This window comes from Pleurodeles waltl, chromosome 11, assembly GCF_031143425.1.
Source record: "Pleurodeles waltl isolate 20211129_DDA chromosome 11, aPleWal1.hap1.20221129, whole genome shotgun sequence".
In the NCBI taxonomy this organism is placed as follows: Eukaryota; Metazoa; Chordata; class Amphibia; order Caudata; family Salamandridae; genus Pleurodeles; species Pleurodeles waltl.
Genome location: NC_090450.1, coordinates 271490909 through 271509988, shown reverse-complemented (window position 1 = coordinate 271509988; position 19080 = coordinate 271490909). Strand labels below are relative to the sequence as shown.

Sequence of the window (19080 nt, the reverse complement as noted above, 5' to 3'; positions counted from 1 at the left end):
TGGGTTCTACTGTGCAGTAAGATCTGCTACATACTGGCCAAAAAGCCATCTCCTGAGGGCTTGCGCGCTCATTCAACCAGAGCTAAAGCTACAACCACTGCATTAGCACGAGAAATTATAGTGCTGGCTATCTGCTAGGCAGCAACGTGGGCCTCTTTGCACACATTCACAAAGCATTACTGCCTGGACATTCGGGTCTATTGGGATGGCCACTTTGCCCATTCGGTTCTGCAGGACGTCTGACATTGGTCTGCAGACCCACGTCCGGGGATGGTATTGCTTGGGTATCTATTCTAAGGTAAGGAATCTGCAGCTAGAAGTCTCTATCAGATGAACAGGTTACTTACCTTCGATAACGCCTTATCTGGTAGAGAATATATCTAGCTTCAGATTCCTTACCGACCCACCAATCTTCCCGGCTCTGCAAAGGGAATTCTACGAACAGGACTGTTCCCTTTAAGGGCCCTAGATTTCCACACCAGTGATCAGTGTTCTTCATGGCTCCATGCTTCTGGTATGGAAAGTTGAAAATAGAAAATGTCAATGCACCTGTGTGACGCCTATATAGGTGCCCTGGATGTCATTTCCGGGGCAGGAAAACGCTGATGACAAATGGAGAGCTGATCAACACCACCGAACTGTGCGAGCAGGGGTACTGCTCAAGAAAAATCATCTGGATCCCGTCTGATGCCTGGGGAAAGTTTATAGTTAGGTTTCTGCAGCTAGATATAGTCGCTACCAGATAAGACGTTACTTGTTGTTCACTCTTAGCCTTACCCCGACCCCAGTGGCAGGCCTAACAAGAGCCCTAAGGCAGGATGCAACATATTTCAAAAGCAGAAGATGTATTGCACATGTTCTGACTTTAAAAACACTAATTTATAGTTTTTACTGTGAAAGATTTGGTCACCCCATTGGCGAGTTCACAGTTTCACGCTGAACCCGCAGCTCCACTAACTCCTGAACGGTGCAACCAAAGTTGATACCAAGTTATCAAACAAATTGTTAAATTAAGTCCAGCTTGATTCAAAAGTCGATAATAATGTCACTTGTTGTGTGCAACTTTTACAAAGTTGCCACTTTGTTGCCCTAAATCCACTATGCCTGTTCACGATTGCACATGGGGTCTGTCCCCTAGACCGCTTTCTGCCCTTCTGGGCAGACATACCAACAACTCCCAGGAAAGAAGAAAGCAATAGCCACCTGTGTGGCAGAGAGGAGTTTCCTCTCCTTTGCAAGAATGTACAAAGGTGTTGGCTCAAAAGGTGAGCTTCAAAGGAGAAGTCACCTTTGAAGGGCACACTGTTATTTAAATAGACAGACTAGCACTTGGACAGTGGTAGGGAAACAAGTTGTCAGATCAGTTTTCCAGGGATGTGCAGCCCCTCAGTAACCACATCTTTGGTTTGGGCTAGGGAGCTCAGGACTCCCAAGAGAAGAGGTCTTCCCTTTTGAAAGTGGGCAGAATGGTGCATCTTGGGATAGCCAGATGCTGCACTTTGCATCAGGTGTTTACCAGACCAAGGGAACCTGGTAGCCCATTGGCTACCGACCATACCCACCCGGAGGACATTTTCTGGGCATAAAATGTGCACCCCTGGCACCCAGAGCACACATTTCATTAGACTGTAGAAGAGGACTTGAAGGACTCCCTGCTTCATCAAGTACCCTACGAAGTGAGGTTGCACCTGCTGATCCCTGGTGGCTAGCAAAGAAGGGGCTGTGCCTTCTGTGTCGTGGTTGGTGAAGAAGTAGCTTTTCGAGCCCAGCCAAAGCAAGAGTCTCCAAGGGACAGTTGACTGACCTCCTGTTCACAGCACTAGGCCACAAAAGCGGAAAGTCTGCTGGGGGCAGGTTAGTAGCCCAGATCTTCAGATTGCCGCCACTCACTGTGGTGCATCACAAGAAACCAGGACCTGACCCTTAAAGTTGCACCTGAGGCTGCTGGACCTGGGCAAGTCATCGAAGTGCAGCTTGGTTTCCCAGAAGACAAGTTATGGCCCAGGAAAGGATTTGGCTGTAAACATGATACTAGGCGACTGAACCGAGATGACGTTGAGGAAGGTTGACTCCTGTGTTCAGGACTGCCTCCCCCAGTCTGTGAACCGAGGAGTAGTTGCAGAAAGACACTCGTCAACTGCATCGCATCCACAACATCCTTGAGCATCCTGCAACCCATGCATCAGTACCTATTCCATAGGAACCTCTACAGCAAGAGGATAAAGTGTCTTGAACTGGCTTGGCTTCTCCTGCCAAAGTAACTTTTTTGGAGGACTTTGCTGGTCCCCCTGACTTGGCAACCCGTTCAAGCTGTTCTCCTAAATTGAGTAAAAGTAACCGCATTGATATTAACACGAGTTTCCTGTGAAAAAGTTTCAATTTACTAGTGCTGGTTTGCTGTTAGTGAAAGTGTATATTTACTACACCTTGTAAGATCTGTTTCTCCAGGACCCTCTGGTGGATATTTTTCATTTTGGTGTCTAAAAATAGTCTATTTCTAAAAAAAATAAAAAAAAAAATTGGTGCTCTGTTTCCTGAGTGTCATGTATTTCTTCAGTTGTTTTGCCACTGTTTACATGCTTAACGCTTGTTCCTTTGTCCTGGCTCCTCAGCAACCCAGGTTTCACCTAAAAGATTCAAAAACAAAACCTACTGGCCCTAAAGGAATTGGTGAGTGTATTACAATGTGAGGTTACACAAATATGCCTTCTACTACAACCCATTTCACCTCTTCCAAGCAGCAGCACCTCCTCATTGTGCGGAAATGGTCATGGCCTTTCCTAAAGTCTTTCCGATTGTTTAGTGTGGCCATTTTATAACCAGGATCTAATTTTCTAGCCCTAACCTTCCTGCAGCTTTTGGGGCTGCCCGCTTTTGTAGCCTTCATATTCTTGCTTGGTGGCATGTGCGAGCACAGCACGTGGGTATTCTGACAGAGACCATTCATATCTCCCCAGAGGTTGCTCATAGCCTGTCGTAGTGTTTCATGGCAGAGCACCTGACTTTCTAACATAGGTCCTCCTTACTCAGTTGAGGAGGACATATTTAATTGCCGAGCAGACACACCACATAAACCTACCTAGTCTTTGGGCAATCCATCTGGCCTTTATGCATTTTTCTCTGCTGTTCACAATTTGTCGATCAGCACCCTCTTTACAACACAACAGTGATGCAGTATCCCAACAGGTAGGGCAGCGTGAGCTTGCATGCCCTCTGCCGTAGGCATTGACACTATGGTGTTGAGGCCGATCAAGATATGTGGCAGACCACCAGCTATCTGACCGACTTCTTGAGTGTGCAATTGTCTGCATTACCTTGCTAACCACGAGTGGTATCTTCATCTGTAGTTAATTCTGTTCAACTTCACTCTGTGGCAGCTCTCTGTTGGACCGTTTCACCTCTGAAGAAAAAGCCTATTGCCTGCTGTTCTGCGGCTTTCAGGTTTTTCTGAAAAGGGCTCTGGGAGACAGATTCTGCCAGAGGGGAGACTTCACACGCAATCTCACTTCAGCTGCTTTCCTGTGCTCTGGAGAAGTTGTCTGACCTGCACACACCGGTGATATTGATGATTTTGACACTCCATATTACCCAAGGAGGCTATCGTTTTCAGGCATGATACGCCTATCTATGCGTCTTTTTTCTGCTTGAGCTCAGGGCATACATAAACTCTGTGGGAGAGCGTTTCTTCTTCACATCCAGTCCTCCACTTTCATGCCTGGACATTGAGCCGGACAATCTGAGTACATTTGATTCGCCTTCGGGGTGGTCAGTCACCTTGGCAGGACACACCATCTACCAAAACAGTGTGATTCTTTGTGCTTTGAGGAAGAAGTGGGCTCTCTCATGGTGTGTTTGTATGCAAGGCTTTGTTTTTGGCACTCTTAAAGGTTATTTGCCAGCCCTGTCCTCTTTCCTTGTTTGCAGGGTCAACTGTCCTTTTTCATGTCACCTATTACGATGCTTTTCTTGAAGAGGTCTTTCATGCTCCCTCGTTTGCGTGTGTTCTTCAGTGTGATCCGAATCTGGTGCTCCCTGTTTCTGATGGGTTCATCTCTTGAGCCCATGGCCATTTGTTTCTAAGGCTCCCTACGCTATTTCTGATTGCCATCACCCTAGCTCATCATATCAGTGAGCTGTAGGCATCCACCTTTTAGTTCGTTCTTCCCAGGCAAGCTGCTGCTTCAGATGAGTTTCCTTCCTTCTGAAGGTGGTATGCCCTTTTCACATCTGGCCTTTCTATTAACTTGCCATAGTTTAATCTGCCTCCACATTATACAAAGAATGAAGAAAGTCTATGATGTCTGGAATCTTGTAGAGTTCTCAGCTTCCACCTCAACAGAACTCCAGGACATCACCTCCATAATAGGGTTTTTCTTGACCACTTTGATTCAGAAAAGGCAAAGCGGTTCAGAAATGTTCTCACTGTATCGTCCTTTGCATTAAGATTTGTAATGCCCTTGCTAAAAGGGAGCACTAGGGCACATTCCACCTGAGCAAAACTCGCTACTTCGGCCTTTCCCAGGGCTGCCCCAGTTTTGGTCATCTGTCAGGTTGTGACATGGGCTTAGGGCCACACTTTCACCAAACATTGTCTCAGTGCTGAAATTCACATATATAGGCATGTTGCCAGATCGGTATTACAAGATATTTTGGTTTAATTAGTTACACATAAGCACCTCCTTGGAATTACTGATTGAGTAGTGATCCATGAGCAGAGGATTCGGTAACTAGACCGAGCTATCAGAATAACAAACTACTTACCTTGGGTGAATATCTGTTCGATGGCATGTGTGGCTGTACATACACATGCTCTGCATAAGTCCGCCATCTAGTGTTGGGTCCGGACTGTTGCAAGTTGTTTTTGTTCGAAGACTCTTCTTGAGTCACAAGATTGAGTGACTCCTCCCCTCGTTGATAGTGCGCATGGGCATTGAGTCCTTTGTTAGATTGTTTTCTATCTGACATCGGTTTTGGACGTGTATTCCTCTTGCTCCGGTATTTCTTGGTTTGTTCTATTCCGAACTCTTCTTTCCCGTCTTTGTTTCAGCGACTGTATTGTGTTTTGATCACATTTTCTCTATCTAACGCACTCAGCCCAAATTTCTACATCTGGGGTTGGTTAGCTACCCTACGGGGTGCCAGCGCCTGCCTTGGGCCTAATACTGCTCATGATGTTGAGAAATGCAGGGCTGATGGAACGCACTCCATATCAGTTTTGCCCTCGATGCTATTCGAAATTCTCACACACTGATCAACATCTGGTGTGTAATCTGTTTGTCCCTAGATCAGAGAGAATAAACTTGCGATGCCTGTCGCTGTTTTTGATCAAAAAAAGACCCTCCGGGAGCGAAGAGCGCATCAACGACCCTCCTGATATCTTCAGGGAAGAGCATGTGCAAGAGGAGATCGCACACCAAGAGGCTTTATCCGTAGAAGATGCAGAGTTGGATGTCAAATTGGACATCGAAAGCAAACCTCTCCCATCAGCGTAAACTGAGTAGACCAGCTGCCCGCTCAAAGACTTTAAAAAAAAAAAAAAACTAAACAGGCTGTCTGTCAACCACTGCCTTGGTCGGATCCAAAAATTACATTCAGATGCCTCACCTTTGGGCTTGGCACTGAAAATAGGCAAGACTAAAACGTCTTTGGCATCAACACCATCTCATTCATTCTCAGGATCAAGCCGAACCTTCAACTCGAGGGCTTTGTTTCCGAGCAAGAGGCCATCTCCATCCACATTGGAGCTGACAGCTTCAAGCCAACACAAGACTTCTACTCCGAATGCTTTGGAACCGATAATTCTGCATTGCCGAGACTCAAACTTTTCTTCGTAAGCTGTGTTAGCAGCTGAGCCAATTCTCTAAATAATGGACGCTCATCAGCGTCCGCTCCATATACAAAAGGGAAAAGGACGAATTATTGCCTCTCCTCCTGTCCCAATTAAGAGGAAACTGGCTTTTCAGGAGACTTTGGACACTGCTCCTCCACCCACCCTCAGCCTTCTCCGCCACACTCTGCTGTCCTTCCTCTTACTCCACCTCCCCAATCTCCTCCACCTACTATCGAGCCACAATTTTCACCACATATTCACCATCCCCTCAGGGAGATGATTTGGGGGATATTCTACATGGCATAGACCTGTGGGATTCATATGACCCAGATCCCATACTTGCAAATGACCCTTGCATGCCCTTCACCTCCTGAAGACGCAACATTATATCAGCAGGTCACAGCACGGGCAGCTGCATATCATAATTTACAAATGCGTTCTGACCCAATTGAGGAAGATTTTATTTTTGACACACTGACTGTCACCCATAAAGAAAGTCAGTTTCTTCCCATGCCACCAGGCATGCCACAGACATTTTCAAAGAGCCAGTTAGATCTAGAGTCATTACTCCAAGAGTTGACAAGAAATATTGTTGTCAGCACAGCACTGAAACGTGCTAATAGTCAATGAGAGATACATCTCCCCCCTGACAAAGCAAAAAACTAGATGCAGCAGGAAAGAGTAGTTGCACAAGCAGTCAATATTTGGTGTATTGCCAGTTCAGAGGCACTCCTAGCATGTTATGATAGGGCTCACTGGGATGAAATGGAAGACCTCCTCCAGTATCTTCCAGAGGTGCATTGCAACAGGGGACAAGAAATAGTTTCTGAGGGCCAACCTATTTCAAATAACGCCAATAGGTGTGTGCCACTGATGCAGCTGATACTGTTGCACGTGGTATTAATACCAGCATCTTTATTAGAGGACATGCTTGGCTCAGATGTTCAGGTTTTAAACCTGAAATCCAACAAGCAGTTCTAAACATGCCTTTTGACAATAACATCTGTTTGGTCAGGAGGTGGATACCACTATTGAAAAACAGATAAACAATTAAGAAACAGAAAAGGCATGGGTGCCCTACTCACTTCACCACAAAGGGGTAATTTTAATCGCCAACAACTATGGGGAGGCTTTAGAACCTCATCAAATGAACCCTCCACCTCACAAGCTAAACAAGGCACCCATTTCTACCATAGAGGTTCCATTAGAGGTCATTTAGAGGTGCAAGCAATAAAGGCAGAGGTAAGGCATCCACCTCCAGAGGATCCGCCTCTAATACATGCCAGTGACTACCTACATCTTTCAGACTCGCACCTCTCCATAAGGGGAAGATTAATGTAGTTTTACCAACAATGGTCTAATATCACTTCAGACCAGTGGGTTCTATCAATTATCTGACATGGTTACTGCCTAGAACTCATGTCTACCCCGTCCACATATCTCACCTCTGGTTCACAGGCTTTCACAAGGCCATCTTACTCCTCTAAAAGAAGAGGTTGAATCCCTTCTTCTCAAAGGGGCTATAGAGCCAGTTCCCATCTCGCAATAAGGTCTAGGAGTATATTCCCTATACTTCCTTATACCAAAGAAGGATGGGTCACTAATGTCAATTCTAGATCTCAGACCACTGAATCTATACTTTCTCTCGGAGCATTTCCATATAGTCACTCTCCAAGATGTTATTCCCCTTTTACAACAGGGCAACATAAAGACAGCTCTAGATCTAAAGGACGCATACTTTCACATTCCTATTCACCCAGCACTCAGTAAATATTTAAGATTGTTATTGCGGGGAAACATTATCAATTCAAAGTCTTACCATTTGGGGTCACAACTGCTCCCAAGGTCTTCACAAAATGTCTTGCAGTGGTTGCAGCATTTCTCAGAAGCCAACACATATTTTTATTCCCTTATTTGGACGATTGGCTCATCAAAGGTAGTACCATCCAGCAGTGTCAGTCATACTCAAACCACTGTAGACCTTCTCCACACTCTAGGATTCACAATCTTTCTCAAATCCCACCTTCAACGTTTACAGATACAGCCCTATTTGGGAGCAGTCCTCAAAACTCAGGCTGCTTTGGCATATCAAAACCCTGCTCGAATTCAGCCTTTTCAGACTTTCCTGACTTTCCTTTTCACAGCTACAACAAAACCAATCTTACACAGTAAGAACAGTGATGCAGTTATTAGGGATGATGGAGTCATGTATTGTCATTGTTTCACATGCCAGCCTACACATGCACTCCTTACAACAGTGTCTATCCCGTCAGTGGTCTTAGTCACAGGATCTAGTGTTCTCTTCCAGGGGATCCTCATCAAAGTCATAAACATTGAATATTCCCGCCCTTGTGCGGGGACCCCGGAGCATATATATATAAAATACATACATATTATCATGTGTAAAACAGCAATGCAGGCTATAATCATAAATAGGCTAAAATGCTTTATTTCTATGCAAGTTTTTTTTTTTTTTTTTTTTTTTTTTTTTATATTATAAAATCACAATAGATCATAAATATCTACCTAAGCCCCAAAAGCTGGACTTAGGGAAGTAAACAGCAGTAAATATCAGAGAAAAATAGAAAAAAACACATTGAAAAACAATGAAGCATTCTTAGCCAATAGGCTGCATGCAGGTTAACACAGGAGAACCATAAAAACTTTGGCACCGTGCCTTTAAGACCCTGAGCACCTCCAGTATCCCACCATGCCTCAGGGGTGAAGGGAAGGTGACAGTTGGTTCACAGTTAGGTCAGTTCTTTTTTCCGGCTTCTTCTGAGAGGATCCTGGAGCATTGAGCTCTCAGTTTTTCTGAGTTTTCCTCAGAAAAATTCTTTAAAAAAGCGTTTTTCACTTTTCACTCGACAAGTAATATCTTTGTCTGAGCTAGGAAGGTTTTTTCTGACAGAAAAATGCCTTCTCGTTTTGTAAAATGTCCCTCTTGTGGGAAGAAGAAAGCCCAGTCAGACCCACACTCTCTGTGTATTGTCTGCCTGCCACAGAGTCACTGTCCTGACACCTGCAAGTATTGTAAGAACATGTCAAGGAGGACTCTCAAAGACAGAGAGAAGATCAGGCTACATGGGCTTCAGGAGAGGAAAAAGTCAACATCCTCTTCACTTCCCAGACCTACAGCAGAAGGAATGGCCCGATCGACGTCGACAGGTAGGATTGTACCTGTTTGTTCTCCATCGACGTCATCGGCACCACCGTCTCACCGGCATAGATCGCCGTCGACGGCGACCAGACCGACGTCGAGGGACAAAACGTCGAAGCATGGACACAGGGGTACATCTCCGTCGACGGCAGGCCGCCGTTCGGCGTCGAGTCATCTCCGGCGCTCCCGTTCGCCGTTGAGAGCGTCTCACCCCTTGGCGTCGAAGGACACGACACCAAAAACACCTCGACGGCATGAACATCCGCCGTCGACCACTCGCCACTCAACGTCGAGACACACGACGGCGAGTAGGTCCAGGTCCCGTGATAGGCGATCGGCGTCAAGACACTCGACGGCAAGACCTCCGACGTCAAGACCTTCGACGTCGAGAGCAGACCAGCCATCGCAACCTTCGACGTCGAGGATACAATCGACGTCGACACAACCTTCAGCTGTGTCACAGGCAGTAGAGCCAGCGGACAAAGCTCCCTCACCGGTGGTCTCTATAAGGAGTGCATCATCCCATTCCAGAGCATCGGGGCATGTTTCTCCCATCACAGCATCCCCGGATTCACAATACTCGAGGATGTATTCTCCTACTGCCTCATTACCGAGAACGCCATCGCCTACAGCTAGAGCAGGACGGGCTCGTTCTGCTTCTCGTCAGCCGACCACAAGACCTGCACACTCTGCTACAGCCTCTCGGAGCAGGTCCCGTTCCCGAAGGAGAACCAGGTCACGAACACCACGCAGAAGATCACCTTCTTGGTCTTCTTCAGGATCGTCTGTGGGGCGCTACTCCCCCACACTCACAGATTCTCCACCTGCTAGGATTTCCCCGGTGGATGATATCACCACTTTTAATGAGGTTCTTCTAAGGGGAGCGCAGAAGCTAAATATTGAGGTACCAGAGCCGGCCACCTCATCCTCAGTTATCTTTGAGACCCTACAACACAGATCAGTCTCGAGAAAACTGCTGCTACTAGTACCGGGTTTGCTGCAACCGACTATGGACACTTTTCTGTCTCCAGCCACTCTCAAGTCTGCCCCGGCTAGGATTCAAAAGAAATACAAAGCTCCGGAACAAGATCCTTTATTCCTGCGAAAGGATCCGCCACCGGACTCTGTGATCTTAGCCGCAGCCAGAAAAACACACTCTGTGGCATCATCTTCCACAGTCCCCCCGGATAAGGAGAGCAGACACCTAGACTCTCTGGGGAGAAAGATGTGTGGTACGGCGGCATCTGCTATGAAGGTCTCCAGCGCCTCAGCACTTCTGGGCAGATATGACCGCTCTCTGTGGGACTCACTCCACAGATTTACAGAAAAGTTGCCCAGGGAAGATAGACAGGACTTCCAGGAAATCTTGCAGGAAGGGGGCCTAGTATCTAACCAGGTCATCAGCGCGGCGGCGGACGGGGCGGATTTGGCTGCGCATGGGTATGCGCACGGAATCTGCGCTAGGAGGTCTTCCTGGCTACGGCTCACGGGTCTGAAACAGGAAGCACAGCAGCGCATTTTGAACCTCCCATTCAGCGGGAGTTCGTTGTTCGGTACCCACGCAGATGAAGAGATGGCCCGAATGAAAACGGAAGTCGACACGATGAGGGCAGTGGGCCTGGAACGTAAAAAAGACTTCAGGCGGAGGTACAGGCCGTATGACAGACGACCATTCCAGCAGAGGGTTCAAACCCCTCACTGGTCTCAAAGGCCACAACAACGACAGGGACGTCCCCTGTTTCAGGCACGTAGACCCACAAGAGACAGAGGGTCAAGTAGACCTCAACAGTCTACAGCAAAGACACCATCAAAGCAATGAGGCATTGCTTCCCTCAGCACTGTGCACCACTCCGGTGGGGGGAAGTGTTACGCATCATCTTCGCGAGTGGCACTCAATCACAAAAGACAAATGGGTGCTCAATATTGTCGAACATGGCTATTCTCTCCTTTTCAAAAAACCTCCTCCACACTTGCCGCCAGCAAGGTGTTTTCCTTCTCATCTCAGCCTGCTACGCAAGGAAGTTCTCGCACTCCTACAAAAGAAAGCTGTAGAAAAGGTTCCTCCGGCACAAAAAGGAAAAGGGGTGTACTCCCGTTACTTTCTGGTGGCGAAAAAAGGTCAACAGGGCCTCTTCAGACCAATTCTGGACTTACGGCTCCTGAACAAGTACATAAGAAAACAAAAGTTCAGGATGCTAGCCCTTCACCAGATTGTCCCGCAACTGCATCAGGGAGACTGGATGTGCTCCATCGACCTACAGGATGCATATTTTCACATCCCAATAGCAACCAAACATCGGAAATTTTTACGTTTCCAGATAGCGTCACAGCACTACCAATTCAGAGTCCTTCCATTCGGCCTGAAGTCTGCACCCCGAGTCTTTTCAAAATGTGTAGCAGTGGTAGCGGCACACCTTCGAAGACAAAAAATATTCGTCTACCCCTACCTGGACGACTGGCTAGTGAAGGCCTCATCTCCGGATCAGGCGAGAAAACATCGAGATATCGTTCTAAGAACTTTCGAGTCTCTAGGTCTTCAAATCAACCACGACAAGTCAACCTTGATTCCAACACAAAACCTCCACTACCTGGGAGCGATACTAAACACAGAGCTCCAAAGAGTGTATCCTTCGGAGGAACGACTTTTATCAATCCACAGGAAGTGTCAACATCTATTAACAGCCGATGCACCTACAGCTCGTCAGGTGACATCGCTTCTGGGCTCCATGGCTTCATGCATCTTCATTGTCCCGAATGCCAGGCTACGCATGAGGCCCCTTCAGGAGGCATTAGAGAACAATTGGAGCCAAAAGACTGGTCACTGGGAGGACAGAGTTCGACTACCAGCAGTGGCTTTTCAATCACTACAATGGTGGATGCACAGACCTCACCTGTCGATAGGTTCTCCGTTTCACCAGACAATTCCAGTCGACACTCTAGTAACGGATGCGTCTCTTCAGGGTTGGGGTGCTCATCTGGGTTCCTTCCAAGCTCAGGGTCTTTGGTCCGACAAGGAAAAGAACTATCACATAAATCTACTGGAACTCAGAGCAGTCCATCTGGCTCTCAAATCTTTCTCTCCATTGGTTCAGGGGAAATCTATCCTAGTTCAGACAGACAATACAACCACAATGTATTACCTGAACAAACAGGGGGGAACAAGATCACTACCTCTGTCTCGAGAATCCCAAACGATATGGCATTGGCTCCTGGCCAGGGGAATGTCTATCACAGCGGTACACCTGCCAGGTCAGCAAAACGTAGAGGCAGATTTCCTGAGCAGACATCTGGAAGACGCGCACGACTGGGTGCTACACGACGAAGTCGTCGAGGACATCTTCGGTCAATGGGGTCGACCTCAGTTGGATCTCTTTGCAGACGAAACAAACAAAAAATGCCCAGACTTCGCGTCCAGGTTCTGCCGTCCGGGATCTCAAGGGAATGCCCTGTTGATCAACTGGTCAGGGACATTTCGCTACGCCTTTCCACCGATTCCCCTCATACCGACAGTAATCAACAAATTTTACAACTCCAGAACCAGAATGATTCTGATAGCGCCACAATGGCCCCGCCAATTCTGGTACACGGACCTACTCAACTTATCGGAAAGACCTCACAGGAGGTTGCCGTGCAGACCGGATCTCCTGAGCAGAATGGAAGGCAGAATCCTACATCCCAACCTTCCCTCTCTGAGCTTGACAGCATGGCTCCTGAATTCCTACAGTATGGGCACCTAGGGCTCTCACAGGAGTGCATGAGCATCTTGAAAGAGTCAAAACGACCTTCCACGCGGCGTTCTTACGCTTTTAAGTGGAAGAGATTTTACATCTGGTGCTCTCAACAAGGTATAAATCCCATACGAGCTCAGGAGGACGTCATACTATCCTATTTACTTCATCTGGCGAAGTCTGGTCTGCAGGTATCTTCTATTAAGGTTCATTTATCTGCAATTACAGCGTATCGTAAGTCGCCTTCTCAGGAATCCTTCTTTACGATACCTGTAGTCAAGGATTTTTTAGAAGGCTTGAAAAAGGTTTTTCCTCCCATTCGGAGACCTTCTCCTCCATGGGAACTGAATGTAGTCCTGTCAAAACTTATGGGCCCTCCCTTTGAACCTATCCACAAGGCCTCTTTACAGCACCTTACGTGGAAGACGGCTTTTTTGGTGGCCATTACTTCAGCGAGGAGGGTCAGCGAAATTCAGGCTCTGTCTTGCAGAGAACCATACACGGTTTTTCACGATAATAGAGTGGTTCTGCGAACTCACCCATCTTTCCTTCCGAAGGTGGTGTCAGAATTCCATATCAATCAGACTATATCTTTACCGACTTTCTTTCCCAATCCGGAGACTCCGGCTGAGAAAGCATTGCATTCTTTAGACTTAAAAAGAGTGCTGAAATTCTATTTGGACAAAACAAAACCGATTAGACATTCTAACCATTTGTTTCTGAATTATGGTCATTTAAGAACAGGAGAGGCAGCGTCTAAACGAACTATATCAAGATGGATTGTGTCTTGTATTGTTAACACTTACCAACTGGCTAATAAGCAATTACTGGCTAGGCCAAAAGCGCATTCCACAAGGGGAAAAGCGGCTACTGCTGCCCTCCTTAACAATGTACCAATTTCCGAGATTTGTAAGGCTGCTACATGGAAGTCTGTGCATACCTTTACTAAGCATTACTGTTTAGACTCGGATGCAAGAGCGGATGCCCAGGTGGGGCAGGCCTCTCTTAGAAATCTATTTGCATGAATATGTATTCTTTCCTGCACTTCTTTCGGACAGTCCGCAGAGTTTAGGGATGGGCTTGCTAATCTATTCAATGTTTATGACTATTGATGAGGATCCCCTGGAAGAGAAGGATTAGTTACTTACCTGTAAATCCTAGTTCTCTTCCAGGGGTATCCTCATCAAAGTCATAAACAACCCACCCTCCTCCCCGGACTTAAGTCTCCTAGAAGTGCAGGACAGATTATCTTTCTGATCAGTTACACAGATTGTCACCGTAAAAAAGTACTGACCTAACTGTGAACCAACTGTCACCTTCCCTTCACCCCTGAGGCATGGTGGGATACTGGAGGTGCTCAGGGTCTTAAAGGCACGGTGCCAAAGTTTTTATGGTTCTCCTGTGTTAACCTGCATGCAGCCTATTGGCTAAGAATGCTTCATTGTTTTTCAATGTGGTTTTTTCTATTTTTCTCTGATATTTACTGCTGTTTACTTCCCTAAGTCCAGCTTTTGGGGCTTAGGTAGATATTTATGATCTATTGTGATTTTATAATATAAAAAAAAAAAAAAAAAAAACTTGCATAGAAATAAAGCATTTTAGCCTATTTATGATTATAGCCTGCATTGCTGTTTTACACATGATAATATGTATGTATTTTATATATATATGCTCCGGGGTCCCCGCACAAGGGTGGGAATATTCAATGTTTATGACTTTGATGAGGATACCCCTGGAAGAGAACTAGGATTTACAGGTAAGTAACTAATCCTTCTTGGACCGCTAGACTCAATGCTCGCTGCAATAATGGAATCCCACCAATCTTTCAAAGGGGCTGCCTTTTCAAAGCCCCTGTACCTCAGATCACTCTGACTACGAATGCATCTCAGACATGTTGAGGAGCACATCTCAACAACCTCGCAATATAAGGGTTATGGTATCCAGTTCAACAAACTTCTACATCAGCTATTTGGAGTTACAGGCAGCCTTTCTAGCACTCAGAGCTTTTCTACCTCAACTCTCCCACAAAGTGGTTCTAGACTACACAGACAACATGACAGCCATGTATTATCTGCAGAAACGGGGGGGGACAAAGTCTTCTCAGTTGTTTCTACTTGCTCAGACAATTTAGAAATGGGCAATTCGCCACCACATTCACTTCCTGGCAAAGTATCACCCAGGGATGGACAACCAATTTGCAGACCTCAGCAGGATGCAGCAACAAGTCCACAACCCTGCTGGATCTGTCAGCGGTTCCTCACGAGAAACTCCCAAACAGGCCGGACCTTCTCACTCAGTCACGGTCAAAACAGACATTCAGATCCCAAGACACTCAATCTTGCGGTATTGCTCCTGAGGTCCTAGACTTCAGCTACTTAAATCTCCCCCCTGAATGTATGGAAATTCTTAGGGAAGCACGTTAACCTACAACTAGACAGTGTTATGATGCACAATGGAAGCTTTGTGTTATTTATTGACAACCTAAACATATTGACCCATATAAAGCCTTAGTTCAAGACATTGTTGCTTGTTATATTTACAAAAAGCAAACTTAACATACTAATCTATTAGACTTCATTTGGCAGCTATAGCTGCTTCCCTTTGGAACAGACAACATACCTCTTTATTTAGGATTCTTGTCATTAAAGCCTTCATGGAAGATCTCGAAAGAGTAATTCCACCCAGGACTCCCCCAGTTCCTACATAGAACCTAAATATTGTCCTCACTAGGCTCATGGGTCCACCTTTTGAGCCTATGCATTCTTGTTCTTTGCCGTTCTGTTCCTGGAAGGTAGCCTTCTTGGTAGCTGTCACTTCTATAAGGTGTGTAAGTGATTACTGGCTCTAACTTTCAAAGAACCATTTTTTCAATTACATAAGGATAAAGTCGATCTTAGGACAAATCCTGAATTCCTTCCAAAAGTTTTGAACAGATTCAGTTGCAGAGAGCTCTTCACACTCTTGACATTGAGAGCTCTTATGTATTATATCGCCAGAAAAAAAACAGTTTTTGGGATTTCCTAAACTTTTTATTGCATTCTCCATGCCTCACAAAGGCAATCCCATTAAAAAAAATATATAAAAAAAATGGAATAGCCGTATGGGTAGTCAAGTGTATTCAAACTTGTCACCTTAAAGCTAAAAGACAGTTGCATATTACGCCTAGGGCACATTCCACTAGAAAGAAGGGTGCCTCTATGGCTTATTTAGGTAACATTCCACTAGCTGAAATTTGCAAAGCTGCTACTTTGTCTACAGTACATACATATACTAAACACTATTGTGTAGATGTTTTAGCACGGCAACAAACTAATGTTGATCAAGCTGTGCTTTGGGCACTGTTTCAAGCCCCTCCAACTCCTACAGGCTAGCCACCGCTTTATTGGAGGGGACTGCTTTACAGTCTACACAAAGGATGTGTATCTACAGCCACACAAGCCATTGAACTGAAAATGTTACTTAACAGTAGACATCCATACGTGGCATCTAGTGTTGTAGATTCACATGCGTCCTCCCTGGAAGCCTGTGGTCAATGTAGTGTCATTCTTATATACATTATGTATATATGTAAATACATTGCCTAGACATCTTTCTTTTACTCTCTATATATACTCTTTATCTCACCCTTTCGGGAAAACAATGTAACAAAGGACTCCATGCGCACTATCACTGAGAGGAGTTGTCACTCGGATCACACAACTCAAAATGTTTCTAACAAAAACAACTTGCAACACTCCAGACCCAACACTAGATGTCGGTCTTATACGAAACATGTGAATCTACAGCACTACATGCAATAAATGTATTTCTACTAGGTAATAAACATTTCCCTTCTGGTGGTACTCTGCATGCAGATTCCTTACCCTGCTTCTTCCATTTTCTGAGGAGTGGTCTGACAAGATCGGTAATAGTTACAAGCTAATTAATTATCAACACTGTATTCCTGTTGATCTTGTTGGCCTCAGCTCTTCCTCTTAAATTCTTACACAAAAAGGTGTAGGGCATCCATCAGAAAAATGGTTAACCAGGGTAACTTGTTTAGTATGCCTAAAAAGTTGTTAAAGTGCCCATTTAGTAGCATTCCCATCTCACTGAAATGAATCCAAACTTCAACCAATGAGGTGATGTGTATTTGGCTCTTCTGCCCTGAGAAGCTCTCATAACTTTATTCTTCTGCAATTCTTATGTGAAAGGAGTCTGCTGTGGGGGCTTCTCTACCTCAAGATAGGTCTTATTTATCCTCAATAATTTCATAATTCCTTTCCCCTGGTTTTTGTCAAAGGCTTCCTGAAGCCTGTTTAATTGGGAATATTTTGTGGCATGTGGACCAAGGAGGAAACAACTTACGGCCATGTTGCACCTGTGAGACAAAGCAATTTATTGACTAGGCCCAATGGGATTGCATATGTTGCTATTATCTTAATCACAAGTCCGAAGATCTCAGGTTTTGCTCTAGAACATTTATAAAACGAGAGAAGTAGAAGTTCTTCAAGTGGGTTCCACATAGCCCCCCTCTGAGGTTTCCCAAAAGGTAGAAAAAGCGTATAAGTCCTGCTGTGATTCATTCACCAAGCAGAAAACAATATCCTACTAAAACTGTCATTGATGGTCTCTCCTTCAATGACTGTGATATCAGTGGGTTTCTCAACAGTGATGCTTTTGTCAACGATAGCCAGATCTCCATCTATGCAAGAATCTCCACAGGAATAGTCAGCTGAGGCATGTCGGAGGACACCTGCTTTTTAAAAACCTAATATTCAACTCAGCCGACTTCCATTGCCTCGTTAGTGACAGCACTTTTCTGGAGTGCAGACGGCTACTTCCTCTGTGTCTACTCCTTTAAACTCTTCTGCAGTCAGCAGCCGTCAAAACATCCTCAGATGACCAGGAGGCAAACTACACTCATTTTAGGCAAGGGAGTAGCTACCAATTTACCCCCAGTACACACTTGCCACTGAAATGGAAAAACGCACAGAAAACAAGGCACACCATTGCCCCCATTTAAAGTCCAATGTAGCAAAACCTAAAATATTAGGAAGCTGATTAGGAGGGTCCTAGCCAGGATCACAAAGATGGCCCTGGACAGAGGGAAGATGAAGATCCTTAGAACCCCTGTGTTTGTGATGCCCGGAATCAAATTTGAAGTTAAGTTGATTGGTCTTACACCATATAATGTGGAGATCATGACTTGGAGGAGTCCACACTGCTCAAGGTTCCTGCAGTTCTCCCCACAGACTTTCAGTAGAAGATGCAGTACTTGTAGCCCAGAGTTCCTCATACTCTAAAGTTTATGTGATCTCCACCACTTTAATGACTGCTCCAACAACCTCCATCCCTGCCTACAAAACCTACAGCCCATGAGTGTGGCTGAAAAAAGTACCAGACTGTGCTCTACTGGTGAAAGGGTAGCATGGGATGACAGTGCATCATTATACAGTCTAACTGCACCACATCCCCAGCTGATAATCCGCTCGCTACTGCAGAGGGCATCCAAAAGATTTGAATTGTTATTCACACCAACAGATACCCAAGGTTTCCTTTACAACTTCAGTTATCCACCTACGAAAACAGAGTCCTAACTGTCACCTGGCCAACTATCCCATCTTGTATTCCCACTTGAACAAGAAGTACAGAGTTCTGAACGAAACCCTTGCCTATCTTTTTGGCACCCAAAGGCTTAATCACTGGTTATGCCTGTATAGTTTTCCTCATGTCGCTATGTAGTGCTCACCCTACCTCCTCTGATAATCTCTGGAATGGTCTGGCATTAAAATGGATAATACTTGTGGACATGATTAAAATATGAAATTTCTGCTTCACAGAAAATAGAACAAAAAACCTTCTCACATTCTGTATCTAAATGTAGTACATAGACTCCAATCTTTTAACACTGGAAGAATAAACCTTAAAGCATAGTACCTAATTTGTGAGTGAATGTTAATTGTTTTAAATTAAGTACTGAAAAATCTCTCTCGGTAGTGAAAATTGGTATAAGCCCTCCATTGTCAAACTGCTGCAGAATTTTCTCCAATTCCAGTGCTGATGGTACATTGCCCTAGCCAAGCTTACAATTTTTCCCCACCCAGCACCCACATAAAACACCATGTCACACTACCTGTGCTGCTGGAAATGATAACAAGGAGAATGTTTATGCTCTGCCTTTTCCATGGAGACATGGTTAATTCTCAAGGACCCTAGGTGCAAGTTAGTATGCATTGGTGTTATATACAGTGACTAACTGGACCATAAAGGAGTATAGAAAAGCTGTTGCTTTAGTATTTAGATCGAACCCCACATTGTTCTCGCTGGCTCAGGTTTGAGAAGTTAAGTAGCTAAAACTGAGGAGATAAATATTCGGGGAA

The 19080-nt window shown here is 45.3% G+C and overlaps 1 protein-coding gene across 5 annotated transcripts in view; it reads left to right on the top strand.

Annotated features, from left to right (window-relative positions):
- STAG1 (STAG1 cohesin complex component) overlaps nt 1–19080 on the top strand; it is a 995019-nt gene that overhangs the window by 833741 nt on the left and 142198 nt on the right. The gene's annotated exons all lie outside the window — the stretch shown is intronic.